Raw genomic sequence first — 17,192 nt, 5'->3', positions numbered from 1 at the left:
GCTGCTATTATTGTTCCTTGCTACTTCGATGTTACTTGTTGCAAGATCTTTTCCGACACTGTTGTCGGGGAAGAATAGTTACTCGCCCACGTGCAACTTACTGGCGCCATTGATACAACAGTTAGGAATAGTCTGTCGTCAACAAATCGTTTCTCGCACCGTTGCTATCATACTACTTTGCTACTCATACTTTGCTTGCAGACACTAATCTTTCAGGTGTGGTTGAATCTGACAAACTCAGCTGCTAATACTTGAGAATATTCTTTCGCTTCCCCTTTGGCGAACCAACAAATTTGGGTTGAATACTCTACCCTCGAAAACTGTTGCGATCCCCTACACTTGTGGGTTATCAGTAACCTAGTGACTATTCGAAAATTCTCCGCTCTCTTTTGCGATTCAAAAAAGTTCGTCAAGGAGACTTGATCAACCACATTGACGGGATTTCTTTTGATGACCATGAGATGGATGAATCGAGGAGTCACAAACCTCTGTTCCAAGCTTTCACCTTCGGTTGCTTAGAAGAAAAATGATAGGTTTAGTTTAGTTTTCCATGTTTTCTGTCTTAGCGTCTCGTAGAAAAGTACCCCAAAAATAAAAGTTCTCCGAACGTCCTAAAAATCAAGTATGATTTTTTCTGGATTTTTGAAAAATATTGAGACGAAGAGCTAGTCTGGGGATGCGCTAGTGGGCCACAAGCCCAGGAGGCCCGGCCACCCCCCTGGCTGGGCCTGGCAGGCTTGTGGGGCCCACTTGCACCCCCTCCACTCATTCGAGCTCTCATCTGCTTCTCCTACCTCCAGAAAAAATCGTTTCGCAGCTCAAACCCATGTTCTTGCTCCTCTTGCTGGGATTTTTGATCTCTTTGCTCAAAGCACCATTCTCCGAACTGTTTTGGGGAAATTACTCCTTGGTAAGTGACTCCTCCATTGGTCCAATTAGTTTTTGCTCTAGTGCCTTATACTTTGCGTTTTTTGCTGCATTGGTGACCATGTTCTTGAGCTTTTCATGCTAATTCTAGCTGGTCCCAAGTAGTTTTGATGCGTAATATGGCCTCTAGGCACTTGTGGGAGTAGTTGCTATGAGTTTTGTTGAGCCTTGTTCACTTTTCCATAGAATCACTAAAAATTTCAGAAATTTTCAGAGATAGAAAAGGGAAAAGATGAGGAGGTTCTTAAGAGGCTCTTCAAGCTGTGACCCCAAGGATGATGGAAGTGAGAATAAGCCCAAGTATCCGGTCCCTCGAGTTGCAGAAGTTCGAGCATGCGAATGGACAAGCGATGTGTTCTTACGCGTCGCCGAACTTTATGAGGACTTTTACTACTTGGTGGAGAACGCAGGCCTTACCGCCTTTGTTGAAGATAAGTGTCTGCAATACCTCCTCCTCACTAATATCTTCGTACAAAGCTTTAATTTCTATCCAAGGAAGAATCCTCCTATGGTTGAGTTCAAACTTTATGATATCCCCCAGCACATGTCACTCCAGGATTTTTGCAATGTTTGCAAATTACCTTACGTTGGGGATATTCATAAACCTCGTCCACAAGACTTGGAGGCTTTCATCGATACTATTGAAGTAGGAGAGGAGAGAGGAGTATCTTGCGCTAGAGCTGCTAGCATTCATTTTCCCGTGCTTCGGTACTTCTCACTATAAGTGGGAAAATGTTTGATTGGCCGTGGGAAGGCTGGGTCCCTTAGCTTCCCAGATCTTGCGGTCTTGCGCGAAGCCCTTTATAATGATAAAACTTATAGCTTGGGTGCTATAGTAGCTCAACGGTTGAACACTAACCGTTCTAAAGGCATTGTCAATGGAGGTATCTATGCTACTCGTCTTGCTAGACATTTTGAGATACCTATTAGACTGGACGAGGAAGAAGAGATTCTTCTTCCCGAGAGATATCTAGATTATGATAGCATGGTTCGCCACGACTTTCTTGATAGAGATATAAATAGAAGGATGATTTATAACCTGGTATTTAGTCAGGGTACTCGTGGGACTATTACTTTGCTTGCTCCTTCTTTGTTCAATCTTCATGCAGGCGGGTACATTATTATGCCCTCGGACATCTACACATATTGGGGCTTAGCCCAACCACAGGTGCCCGTTCCCGAGCCACCAGTCGAGTACCAGACGCCAGTTTATTAGTGGGAGCCAGAGGAGCTCACACAGCAGTGGCATCCTCAGTCCACTCCGGAGTACCCCGGAGCTGGTTATTTCCCTCCTTGGGAGTAGACCAACTTAGGCCAAAAGCCTAAGCTTGGGGGGTACGTGTTTCTCACCGACTTTACATTCTTGCTTATGCTTTCACTTTGTTAGTCGGTGTTCACACTTTGCCACTGTATCATCCATGCTAGTTTATTTCTTTTTCTCGTTTTCTTTTCGTGTGTCTGTCTAGTTTGAGAAAACCCAAAAAGATTTTATTGTTCTTCTTTTGCTTGTTGGGAGCTTTCCCGTGTAAATAGTTTTCTTTTTCTTTGGGTCAAGGTAGAAGATCATGGTTACAATGTTTAGTGTCTCTCGCATGAATATCTGCTTATCTGTTAAAGAGCCATATTACTTTGTCTTCTCCTTTGTGTTTTTCTGCAGATTCCAGCCTAGTCCAATGCACAAGCACTCTTATTATTGTTCACATCATTCGGTCATGCAAGTGAAAGGCAATAATGACAATATATGATGAAGTGACTGAGCCTGGAAAAGCTGGTATGAACTCGATCTATTTTGTTTTTGTAAATATGACTAGCTCATCGTTCCTGATTCAGCTTTGTTGTGAGAAAAACATGTTTGCAATGACAACTTAGAGATCAGTTTCTGATGCCATGCTTAATTAGCTAGGAGCTTATAATGGTTTGTCTTGGATGCCAACATGAATGTTGAGATGACTATGATGTAGTATGATAGGATGGTATCCTCCTTTGAATGATTCAAGTGGCTTGACTTGGCGCATGTTTACGCATGTAGTTGAAACAAAATCAACATAGCCTCTATGATATTCATGTTCATGGTGATTTATGTCCTACTCATGCTTGCACTCAATGTTAGTTAATCTCAATGCATTTTGATGACTGTTGTCGCTCTCTAGTTGATCGCTTCCTAGTCTTTTGCTAGCCTTCACTTGTACTAAGCGGGAATACTGCTTGTGCATCAACTTCCCTAAACCCAAAGTTGTTCCATATGAGTCCACCATACCTACCTATATGCGGTATCTACCTGCCGTTCCAAGTAAATTTGCATGTGCCATTCTTTAAACCTTCAAGAAATAAACTGTTTTGCATGCCCGAACCGCTCATGTGGTAACAGGGGGCTATTAGTATCTTCCATGCTAGGCGTGTTATCCTCGATATGTGTTTATTCACTATCATTCACGAGAAAGGAGTCGGTAATTGGAATGCCCAGTTCCATGCTCAAATCGAAAAAATAATTGCAAACAAAACTCCCCCTGGATTGATGTTGGTATGGACGGCACCCGAGTATTCGGCTAGTCGTGGAGTGTGATTGATTGGTGGTCGGGGAGTCAAAACTTTACTTTTCTGTTTGGGAACCGCCTATAGCATGTGTAGCGTGGAAGATGGTGAGAACTCTTAGTCATTGCGTTGACAATGAAAGCATGCCACCCAAAATTATTATCTCTGTTTTCAAAGCTTGAGCTCTGGCACCTCCGCAAATCAATGCTTCCCTCTGCGAAGGGCATGTCTATTTATGTTCCTGTTGAGTCATCCTCCTCTTATAAAAGCACCAATTAGAGAGCATCTATGTCATTTTTATGATTTGCTTTTAACTGTGTTGAGTATGACTGTGACTGGATCTTCTTTGCCATGAATTACAATGTTTAGTCAGCCCTTGGTCTTTGAAGGTGTTCTGCATTTATGTTTTGCGGTCTCGGAAAGAGCTAGCGAGATACCATATATTCGTACTGCTTCATGATTGTTTTGATTGAAGTGTTGACGTTTGAAACTTATTATTATTTGCTCGCTAGTTGATTATGCCATTGATATGAGTTTACCGTGAGACTTAGATGTCATTTGCTTTTGTGGTTTGCTTATGATCTTGCTAAAATTCTGGATATGAGTTAGGCATAATTACAACAACAAGATCAAACAGAGTTTGTAAAAGTTTTTCTTTTGTCTCTTTCAGTTTGTCAACTGAATTGCTTGAGGACAAGCAAGGCTTTAAGCTTGGGGGAGTTGATACATCTCCGTCGTATCTACTTTTCCGAACTCTTTTGCCCTTGTTTTGGACTGTAATTTGCATGATTTGAATGGAACTAACCCGGACGGACGCTGTTTTCAGCAGAATTGCCATGGTCTTGTTTTTGCGCAGAAATAAAAGTTCTCGGAATGACCTGGAAATATACGAGGATTTTTTGTGGAATATATAAAAAATACTAGCGCAAGAATCAACTGGAGGGACGGAGCCAGGAGCTCACAATCCCACCAGGCCCGCCCCCCTGGTCGGGCCTGGCAGGCTTGTGAGCCCCTCGGGACTCCGCCGCCCCCAATTCCAGCTCTATATATCCTCTTTCGTCCAGAAAAAAATCAGAGAGAAGAATTCATCGCGTTTTACGATAAGGAGGCGCCACCACCTCCTGTTCTTCCTGTGGATGGCAGATCTGGAGTCCGTTCTGGGCTCCGGAGAGGGGAGATCATCGTCATCGTCATCATCAACCTTCCTTCATCGCCAATTCCATGATGCTCTTCACCATTCATGAGTAATCTCATCGTAGGCTTGCTGGACAGTGATGGGTTGGATGAGATCTATCATGTAATCGAGTTAGTTTTGACGGGGATTGATCCCTAGTATCCACTATGTTCTGAGATTGATGTTGCTACTACTTTGCCATGCTTAATGCTTGTCACTAGCGCCCAAGTTCCATGATTTCAGATCTGAACCTATTATGTTGTCGCCAATATATGTGTGTTTTAGATCCTATCTTGCAAGTTGTAGTCACCTACTATGTGTTATGACCCGGCAACCCCGGAGTGACAATAGCCGGAACCACTCCCGGGGATGACCATAGTATGAGGAGTTCATGTATTCACCAAGTGTTAATGCATTGGTCCGGTTCTTTATTAAAAGGAGAACCTTAATATCCCGTAGTTTCCATTAGGACCCCGCTGCCACGGGAGGGATGGACAATAGATGTCATGCAAGTTCTTTTCCCTAAGCACGTATGACTACATATGGAATACATGCCTACATTAGATTGACGAACTCGAGCTAGTTACATATCTCTCTGTTTTATAACTGTTGCATGATGAATAGCATCCGGCATAATCATCCATCACCGATCCAATGCCTATGAGTCTTTCCTACTGGTCCTTGCTACGTTGATTTGCCGCTACTGCTATCACTGCTGCTACTGTTACTCTGTTGCTACTGTTGTTACTTTGCTGTTACTGGTTACCATTGCTACTGCTGCTATCATACTACTTTGCTACTGATACTTTGCTGCAGATACTAAATCTTTCAGGTGTGGTTGAATTGACAACTCAACTGCTAATACTTGAGAATATTCTTTGGCTTCCCCTTGAGTCGAATCAATAAATTTGGGTTGAATACTCTACCCTCTAAAACTGTTGCGATCCCCTATACTTGTGGGTTATCAGATCCCCCTCCGACAAAGTGCCGAAACGGAGCTCTAGATGGCCTCCCATCGGAATGGGGACTTGCGGCAGCGTAAAAAGTGTTTCGGGACCTCTTGTGAAGGTTTTAGGTTAAATAGGAATTCATAAGCCATAGAACGGGGTCGGGAGAGCCACGAGGCGACCACGGGCCATCAGCCCCCCCAGGCCGCGCCCTAATGGCTTGTTTTGGTCAAGAAAAATTCACAAAAAAATTCAGGTCAATTGGGCTTTGTTTGTTATTGCAACCTGAAAAGTGGAAAAACATGTAGAAAACAACAACTGGCACTAGGCACTGGGTCAATAGGTTAATGCTAAAAAGTAATATAAATTTATATATAAGTTCATAAAAGTGTTCTAAAATGATAACATAATAGCATGGAAAATCAAAAATTATATATACGTTGGACACGTATCAAGCATCCCCAAGCTTAATTCATGCTCGTCCTCGAGTGAGTAAATGATAAAAACATAATTTTGTATGTGACATGCTATCCATGATGTATTATTGTGCATGTATGCTCACTAAGAAATGATGAATTAACACATATTAACAAAAAAATATTTATAAGTATAAGTAGCAAAATAATTAATCTTTCAAAGTATATGATCCTCAAAGATTGTTTCAACCCTTTCCATCTTTATTATATTAGCAAGGCATGACTCCATCTTCACCACATAACTACAAATGTCAAGCACTACGGTGCGCGGGTCAGGCGATTGGATTGTACTTCTTCAATATGCATCAACTTTTTATTCTTCACGCAATACATGAGCGTGAACCATTGGACATAGCATATAAGTGTAATAGAGTAAGGTGGTAGGTTTCAAAGGGGTTGAAAAGTGGAGAAGATAGTCTCGTATCAACTAGGCATACCAACAGGCTATGGAGATGCCCATTGATAGATATTTACACAAGAAGTAGAGATCGCCATGCAAATGATGCACTAGAGCTATAAGTGTATGAAAGCTCCATTGAAACTACGTGGGTGTGCATCCAACTTGCTTGCTCATGAAGACCTCAGACATTTGAGGATGCCTGTCATCGGAATATACAAGCCAAGTTTATATTTTTTTATTCCCACTAGCATATGAATGATATAATATGAGACTCTCTACATGATGAACATGGTGCCACTTTGAGGCACAAGTGTGGTAAAGGATAGTAGCAAAGTCCCTTCTCTCTTTTTCTCTCATTTTTTATGGTGGGCTCATTTGTCCTCCCCCATCTTTATTACCTCACTCAGACAATTCTCTAATAATGATGATCATCACACTTTTATTTACTTACAACTCATGGATAACTCGGTATGATGAATGAAGCAACATAACTCCAATATGAATGCCTCTGGCAGTGTACGAAGATGTGCAATGATCTAGCATGACATGTATTCAACATATGAAATTTGGTGGTTTTGCCACAAATGCTATTATGAATGGTGGCCTTACCACAAATACTATGTCAGCTCTATATGATCATGCAAAGCAATGTGATGATGAACGAACTAGTCATGTGAAGTGACGATGGAATTTGCATGGCAATATATCTCGTAATGGCTATGAAAATGCCAAAATAGGTAGGTATGGTGGATGTTTTGAGGAGGATATAATAAGTCTTATGTGCAATTGAGTGTGTCATGCCACGGGGTTTGGATGCACCGGCGAAAGTTGAATCCTCGAGGTGAGAATGGGCTATGAGCGGTACTAGAGAGGCTAGCAATTATGAGGAGGTGAGATTGCATAAGTCCATGGTGTCACATTAATCATAAAGAACTCATATACTTATTGCAAAGTTTTCTTAGTCTTAACACAAATCAAAGTACTACTTGCATGCCCCGAGGGAGGGGGTTGGTAGGAATTAACCATCGCGCGACTCTGACTCAAAACAACACTAGGTTTTCAACGTAGAAATGCTCACACATCATCACCATGCCCTTTAATTTTTCATATGTTCCAGGGGTTTTCAAATTTCTTAATATCAACACCTCTCTTAATTAATTATTATGCACTCACACCTTTTCATATCACCACATCAATATCATTAACCACAATTTCTCTATAAGTGCTACATGATGGTTTTAATTATCACTTATTAAAAACTCATTATTTTTTATCTAGTCTTATGACCCATGAAAATTACCGTCACTATTTATTAACTCTCAAATAAATATAAATGAAGAACTAGCGCATATTATTTCTATAAAATCTACACACCACCATGCTCAAAAAGATATAAGTGATGTACTAGAGCAACTGCTAAGCTCAAAAGATATAAGTGAAGCACATAGAGTATTCTAACAAATCATGATGATTGTGTCTCTCTCTCAAATAGGTGTGTCCAGAAAAAAACTGATTGTGGAAAACTTAAATTAAAAGTAAACAAAAGCAAACGATAATCCAAGCAAAACTCATATTATGTGATGAATAAAAATGTAGCTCCAAGTAACATACCGATGGATTGAGACGAAAGAGGGGATGCCTTCCCGGGGCATCCCCAAGCTTAGAAACTTGAGTATTCCTATAATATTACCTTGGGGTGCCTTGGGAATCCCCAAGCTTAGGCTCTTTCCACTTCTCATTCATTTGTCCATCGAGATAATACCCAAAACTTGAAAACTTCAATCACACAAAACTCAACAAAACTTCGTGAGATCCGTTAGTATAGGCAACATAATAAACACTTTTAGGTATTGTTATAAATTGATTGTTATTTTATTTTAGCATAAGGTAATGTATTATAACTTCTCCATGGCTTATACCCCCCCCCCCGATATAATCCATAGCATAATCAAAACAAGCAACCTATGCATGCAAAAAAACAGAATCTATTTAAAACAGAATAGTCTGTAGTAATATAATTAATTGTCATCTTTTATAACTCCAAAAATTCTTAAAAAATAGGACGAAGTGGGTAATTTGTATATAAGTATTGTGTAAAACATGCATATTAAAAATATGTTCCAGTAAAATCATAAAAATTCTTCACTAGGCTTCAAAGTTTCTGTTTTTGCACCGTATCAATACTACTCATCATGCAAATCATCCCAAAGATTTACTTGGAAAAACACTAATTGAAACATAAAAACATAATAATTACAGAAGCAATAATAATTTTATCACACACTAACATAAATTGAAGGAAAAATTTAAGATAACTATTGGGTTGCCTCCCGACAAACGCTATTGTTTTACGCCCCTAGCTAGGCATATTGCATAGTTTCAAGTGTTGTCATATTTGACATTTAATCCATAAGTGGTCCTCATGATATATTCATAAGGTGGTTTCACGCTCTTTCTAGGGAAGAGTTCCATAGCTTTCTTTAATGGTAATTGGAACCTTATGTTGCCCTCTTTCATATCAATGATTGCACCCATAGTTCGTAAGAAAGGTCTTCCAAGTATAATGGGACAAGTAGGATTGGAATCAATATCAAGCACAATAAAATCTACAGGCACATAATTTTTATTTTCAATGATAATAACATCATTAGTTCTACCTAAGGGTTTCTTAATGGTAGAATCCGCAAGATGCAAGTTAAGGGAACATTCTTCAATATTAGTGAGACCGAGCACATCACATAAAACTTTAGGTATAGTTGAAACACTAGCACCAAGGTCACACAAAGCATTGAATTAATATTTATTTATCTTAGTTTTGATAGTAGGTTCCCACTCATCATGCAACTTTCTAGGAATAGAAATTTCAAGCTCAAGTTTCCCATCATAAGCTTTTACCGTAGCTTCTACTATATGTTGAGTAAAAGCTTTATTTTGTTCATACGAATTGGGTGAGCTAACAATGTATTGAAGAAAGGAAATACATTATAGTAAAGATAAATTATCATAATTAAAGTCCTTTTAATCCAAGATAGTGGGCACATCACTAGTTAAAGTTTTGACCTCTCCAAACCCACCTTTTTCAATTTTTATCATTAGGATCATCACCCTCCAAGAAAATGGGAACCTGCTTAACTAAAGTTGAATCATCTATAGCCCCTTTATCATTAGTAATCATATAATTAAACAAAGATTTAATAGGACAAGCACCAATCATTTGAAGTTCTTCATCATGATTATGGTAAAAAATGGGTGGAAGAGCCTTTTCTAGGAATTCTTGCTTAGCTTTGAATTTAGCGGTCCTATCCTTACTATCATTGATTGAAACATGTATAGATTTTATAATCTAATTAAAATCATGCTTAGGAGTCAAAGTTTTACTTTTAAATGTTTCTACATCAAGAGCAATTATGTCCCCATTCTTAGCCAAAGTATCGACAATATGCAATTTTTCCTCTACCATAGTGTTGAAAACCTTTTGAGAATTAATGAATTAATTAATTGTGTTCTCAATACAAGTGGATATCCTATTAGAATTTGTAGAAGAATTTCCATAGGAATTACCATAAGAATTTCCATAGTTGTTGGAAGAATTACCGAGATACGGCCTAGGATTGAAATTGCCTCTATAAGCATTGTTGTTAAAATTATTTCGAGGGACGAAGTTAACATGAAGAGCATAATTATTTTGTTAAATCAAGGTATAAAAAGGCATATCAATGGGATAAACATGAGCATTTTTATTGCCAACCAAGTTCATAAGAGCATCCACATTTTCACTCAAAGTAGCGATTTCCTCAACAAAATTTACCTTCTTACCAGTGGGAGCTCGTTTGGTATGCCATTGAGAATAGTTGACCATAATGTTGTCAAGAATTTTAGTGGCCTCTCTTAGGGTCACCTCCATGTAGGTACCACCTACGGCAGAATCTAGAAGATTTGTGGATGAAAAGTTTAGTCCCGCATAGAAATTTTGAATAATCATCCACAAGTTTAAACCATGAGTTAGACAATTTCTTATCATCAACTTAAAACTCTCCCAATATTGAGAAACATATTCATGTTCTTGTTGTTTAATATTCATTGTTTGATTCCTTAGGGAGATGATCTTAGCAGGAGGAAAATACTTGGCAATGAAAGCATTTTTACACTTATCCCTTGTTCCAATACTATTACGTGGCGAAGATGAAAACCAAGCTTTTGCTTTATCTCTAAGAGAAAAAGGAAACAATTTTAATTTCAAAATATCATTGTCCAGGTACTTTTTATTTTGCATATCACGAAGTTCAACAAAAGATTGAGATGTGAAGCGGGGTCCTCATTAGGACTTCTTGAAAATTGATCTTTCATGACAAGATTTAGCAATGAAGCATTATTATCAAAAGCACCCGCACTAGTGGCGGGTGGTATAGGAGTAATAATAAAAAAATATTATTAGTATTTGAAAAGTCACACAACTTAGTAGTATCTTGGGACATGGTGACTACGAGAGCAAAATAACAAGTGTGACAAGCAAACTAGAGAGCGAAGATGCAATCTAGTGACAAGCTAAGCAAGCAAAGATAAATATTTTTATAGGAGACAAACTAAATATACCAGAAAATAAAAAGAGGAACAATTGAATGAAATTTTGTGTGGAGTTACTTCATAGTTGTGATGATATTCCCCGACAACGGCGCAAGAAATCCTTTGTGATACTCGTGATCTGCGTTGGGTTTTCCGTGAAGAGGAACGGGTTATCGCACCACAAAATGGGTAAGTATTTCCCTGAGTTATAAAACCAAGGTTTATCAAACCAATAGGAATATCAAACACAACCGTCTTCAGCGGTTGTACTCAAAAAACAAAACACCTTGCACCCAACGCGGGCAAGAGGGTTGTCAATCCCCTTGGTATCGTTATTTGCAAGCGAATGAGCTGTGTAGATAATTATAAAATGCAAAATTAAACAAAACTAAATAAATGGCAGCAAGGTATTGGATGCTTTAGCAATATTATGTGAATAGACCCGGGGGCCATAGCTTTCCCTTATGGCATCTCTCATGAAAATAGCACACGGTGGGTGAACAAATTACTGTTGGGTAATTGATAGAAGAGCGGATAGTTTTGCGATTTTCACGGCAATGATCATGTAAATATAGGAATCACGTCCATAAAAAAATATGTCGACTCGTACCTACACATATTACTATTACTTCACTTCAAGAGAGCTTGTATGCTTGCCTCTCTACGTATTAAGTTCACTACAAACGAAGTAATGCTTGGAGTAAGATGACATGATGTAGAAAAAGTAAACTCAACCAATATAAATAAACCCTATCATTACAAAAGGGATCAAGTCTGTGTCTCCCCTTAGTAGCAGAAACACAAAGATGCAACTTGTCCCCTTCAGTCACTGGGATATAGAAACTAGCCAGGTTGAATCTACTACAACGCACCGCCCTCACCTAAGAAATATCAATCTTGTTGGCCAAACTATTTCAATTGCTCAGAGAGAATTACAAAGTTATCATAGAGGGTGTTTGGTTGGGCTTCCAGCCAGCTTCCGTCTACCGGCTTCTAAGCCAAAAGCTCCTATTTAGGGGCTTCGGGCTGCAGCTGTGGCTTTCGCCCTTGTCACAGCCGGAGCCGAAAGCCACAGCTGCAGCCGGAAGCCCCTAAATAGGAGCTTTTGGCTTCGAAGCCGGAAGCCGGAAGCTGGCTGGAAGCCCAACCAAACACCCCCATAATCATGCACATAAGAGTCATATTATATATCAAATTATTTATCATGAATAATCTGAACATAAAGCCACAACTCATTGGATCCCAACAAAGGCATCGTACAAAAGAGTTACATTATATAGATCAAGGCGAAGATGCGATGATCATTGTACTAAAGATTAAAGAGAGAGAGATGTCATCTAGGTACTTCTATGGAACCATAGGTCTGTGGTGAACTACTCACACATCATCATGAGGGAAGCATGGTTGATTAAAAAGCCCTTTGTGATCGATCCCCCCTCCGGCAGAGTGCCGGAACGGAGCTCTATATGGCCTCCCATTGGAAGGGAGACTTATGACGGCGTAAAAAGTGTTTCGGGACCTCCTCTGAGGGTTTTAGGGTAAATATGAATTTATAAGCCAGAGAATGGGGTCGGGAGAGCCATGAGGCGGCCACACGCCATCAGGCCCCCCAGGACGCGCCCTCATGGCTTGTGAGGCCATTGTGCGCCTCTTGGCCTTCTTCCGATGCTCCACGGTCTTGTTTTGGTCCAGAAAAAATTCACAAAAAGTTTCAGGTCAATTGGGCTTCGTTTGGTACTAGACCTTGAAAAGTGGAAAAACATGCAGAAAACAGCAACTGGCACTAAGCACTAGGTCAATATGTTAGTGCTCAAAAATAATATGAATTGGTAGATTAGTTCATAAAAAGTGTTCTAAAATGATAACGTAATAGCATGGAACAATAAAAAATTATAGATACGTTGGAGACGTATCACACGATGGCATGATGGAGATGGTGGTGGAGCAATCCCGACAGGGCTTCGTCAAGCGCTAGAGTAGACACGATATGAGGAGAAACTGAGTAACGGGAGAGGGAGGGCTGCCACCGGGGCGTATGGATAGGTGTGTGCAGCCCTCATTTACCCTCCACTATATATATGAGGCAAGGGGAGAGGAGAGGCTCAGCCTTGATCCCTCCTCCAAGGGAGGGGCGGCGTCCAAGGGAGGAGTCCTCCCTTAACAAGGAAGGGAGGAGTCCCCTTCCTCCAAGGAACCTCCGGGGTGCCTTGTCCCTTTGGGACTCTTACCCCCAAGCCTAATTCGTCTCTAGGGGCTGATGCACGTGGCCCAAGCTAGCTAGGGAACACCCCTTATGGCCCATGTGGGCCCTCGGGGCAGGTAAACCCCCCGGTGGACCCTCGGAACCATTTTCGGCACCCCCCATACACTACCAGTAATGCCCGAAACTTTTCCAGCGACTAAAACAAGATTTCCCATATATAAAACTTTACCTGTGAACCATTATGGAACTCCTCGTGATGTTTGGGGCCTCATTCGGGACTCCAAACAACATTCGGTCACCAACGTACATATCCTAATACTACTCCTGCATCATCGAGTGTTAAGCGTGCGGACCCTATGGGTTCGAGAATCATGTAGACATGACGGAGACACCTATCTGGTCAATAACCAATAGCACGACCTGGATGCCCATATTGGTTCCTACATATTCCATGAAGATCTTCATCGGTCGAACCACGATGCCAAGGATTCAATCAATCACGTGTGAAGTTCCTTTTGTCAAATGGTATGTTAGTTGCCCGAGATTTGATCATAGGTATCTCCATACCTAGTTCAATCTCGTTGCCGGCAAGTCTCTTTACTCATTCCGTAATACGAGATCCCATGACTAACTCGTTAGTCACATTGCTTGCAAGCTTCTTGTAATGTTGTATTACCGAGAGGGCCCACAGATACCTCTCCGTCATACGTAGTGACAAATCCCAGTCTCGATCCATGCCAACCCAACAGACACCCTTGGAGATACCTGTAGAGCATATTTATGATCACCTAGTTACATTTTTACATTTGATACACACAAGGCATTCCTTCGGTGTTAGGGAGTTGCATGATCTAATGGTCTTAGGAACAGATACTTGACATGAAGAAAGCAATAGCAATAAACTTAATGATATGATCTAATGTTATGCTTACTGTTTGGGTCTTGTCCATCACATCATTTTCCTAATGATGTGATCCCATTAAAAAATGAAAACTTATGTCTATGGTTAGAAAACCTTAACCATCTTTGATCAACGAGCTAGTCTAGTAGAGGCTCACTAGGGACACTGGGTTGTCTATGTATCCACGCATGTATCTGAGTTTCCAATCAATACAATTATAGCATGGATAATAAACTATTATCATAAACAAGGAAATATGATAATAACCAATTTATTATTGCCTCTAGGGAATATTTCCAACACATAATATTGTGGTTTTTCCTATGACTTAAATCGAACCAAAACGAAAACCTTCGAGTCGTCACTACATGTAAATGGTGTACACCACACCATTTACATTTTTTAAATGGGTGGATGGGGGAGGGTCACAACCCCAACTTGATCTTCATGGAACCAATATTCTGAGATAAATTTTAGCAACCGATATTAGTTTGACTAACCATATTGTCATCACACCAAAATATAATTAAGTTCCACTTGCACTTTCACCTATTTTCTACAACCCTTTTTTTGTCAATGTAATCCTTGCAGTGAATGGGTGTATGCCAAGGAATGTCTAATCCTTGCAGTCAATCAAAGAACAGACAAGAAATATGATTTCAGTATGAATATTGCAAATATATATGAAGTATAGATGAAAGCTGGAGTTTCATAGGTGGCGTTAGAAATCAAGCTAGCCCTCTAGGGTGGGGGTCCCACCTTAAGTTGGTTTTTCCATGATTGTCGACTCTAAACCTACCTATGGTCATGCATTTCAAAATTACATGGGTTTGGCCCAAAGGCAAGAGCAACTCTACCACACCCCTCAAATCATGCGAACTAGTAAAATTTTGGCGAGTATACGGGCTCGGCCAAATTTTCTGGCCATAATAGAGCCCGTATACCCACATGGGCCGTAAAAAAATTACGATGGCCCGCAAACCGTCCCCCCAAATGGTATATCTAAGGGTTTGCGGGGCAGATACGGGTTGAACCCCCCTCCCCCCCCCCCCCCCCCGCGCGCCTCTGCGTTTCCCCGCGATTCCCCAATCCCACCTCCCATTTCTCACCGCCGAACGACACCATGTGGGGTCGAATGTGGAGCTCCGGTCATAGCTCCGGCGGGAGCGACGACCCCAAGCGCTAGCAGTGTGTCCGAGCGGATGGCGCGAGGAAGTGCGCGGCCAAGAAGTACACCAAATGCAGCCTCCAACTGCCAGATTTGCTCCTTCGCCACGAGACAGAGGAGTACGAGCGCCGACACGGGAGGATCTACTCCTCTACCATGGGCTCCTCCTTTGCCGCAAGCAGCTCCATTGCCGGGGAGGTGGTTCCCCGCATGCTGCTCCTCACTCCGGTGAAAAGGGAGCCGGAGGATCTCCCCGTCCTCCGCATGGTGAAGCAGGAGCTCGAGGCAGAGCCGATGCTACGGGGCAGTGGAGTCATCAGGCAGGAGGATTATCTCCCTCTGGCCGAGGCGGACATCTTCGAGCAGGCAATCATGACGTGCAGTGCGCGGGAGGAGGAGGAGGATGAGCAGCGCCGGTGAACCCTTGTCGAACTCAACGACGTCCTCCTCGAGCAGGGGCTCGCGAAGGAGAAGGAGGTGTCGACAACCAAGACGCATGGCGCCATGACAATAAGAGGCAGGACGATATGTACGTCGACCTCGTCTCCGACGACGATGACTGAAGATGTCCGCCGCCGCAGCGTCGCCACCACACCTGGATGGCTCTATTGAGCTAAATATTGGTTGTAGGGTACGGTGGCCATCGACTATCCTCATCTATTAGTGTAATTTGTAGTGTATGTATGAACTATGTATGGTGATCATCACTGTAAACTCGTTCTATTTCTCCCGTGAAGTCTTGAATTCAAATTTTACGTTCTTTTAAGGTTTTTAATCTTTATCGGTGGTTTTTGGTTGTACCCGACGCAACGAGCGAACTGTAAACTGAGTTTACAGGTCCGCGTTTTGAAGAGTTTGCTAGAGTTGCTCTAAAGTGGCACAACACTTATTATGATGGCTCCCAAATTGTGAAATATATCCACTTGAATCTCCATCTTCCTTCCATGTATTCTCGCCGCCATCTCCATGCTTGCTCATTCCTCAATGCTTGTCCATCTCGTCCATGCAAATCCTTTCTTCCTTAACAATACAAATATATATGATTTTAGACAATATATCATATTCTCATGATCATTAATGAAAGATCTTAGAGATGAAATTACTTGATATTTAATTCCATGTATTTCTTTCCCCTCTTGCAAGGCGGGCAAAGTCTTCCTCCACTCGATCTCCACCGGCTAAGCATGTGGATTCACCTCCCCTTTGCATGTCGCTCCGATGGCCGGTGGTGGGGAGACGAATCCTAGTGCATTGGCTCCTGCTAGTAGATTTTTTAGGTTTTAGTGCTCGCAAGGGCAGTGTTCAGACGGATGGTGTCACTCTTTCTTCGAGTCAGTCTTTTTGCTTCGATCATCCTCAAGTTTTTTCTATCGGGGCGGATTCCGTAGAGCTCTCGCATATATTTCGTCCTACTCCTCGACGCGTGAGCTTAGGGTTTCTTGTTGTGCGTAAACAACGTCGAGATTTGGTGCCTTTAGATAGATTCAAGGGTTCAACTGTCATGACTGCGTCTTCGAGGCGTTGTTCCTTAGAAGCACATTAATGAAGACTCCCTCACTATAATTGACAAGGCCAGACCAGCTCCGGTACGAGAGCGACGCATCAGTGGCTCGTTCTAGCAGTGGCACTGGTCTTTCGGTGTTTCACGGACGTCGATGTGTTTTTTTAATTGTATTTGGGATACTTTATACTTTTAATGAACCGTGATAATAGATTTGAGTCATTTTCATAAAAATGGAAGTACCTGATATTTAAGTTGACGTGTAAGAGCACCGCTGATTGGTCCTTATCTTTGTGTTACTCGAACAGGTGTGACTGTATGAGCGGTGACCGAAATAGAAATGTGCTCATCACACATGATCATACGTGTCTCATGGATAGATATATATTTGTGTAGTGTC

This window comes from Hordeum vulgare, chromosome 5H (genome assembly GCF_904849725.1).
Source record: "Hordeum vulgare subsp. vulgare chromosome 5H, MorexV3_pseudomolecules_assembly, whole genome shotgun sequence".
Lineage (NCBI taxonomy): Eukaryota > Viridiplantae > Streptophyta > Magnoliopsida > Poales > Poaceae > Hordeum > Hordeum vulgare.
This window is presented reverse-complemented; position numbering follows the sequence as displayed.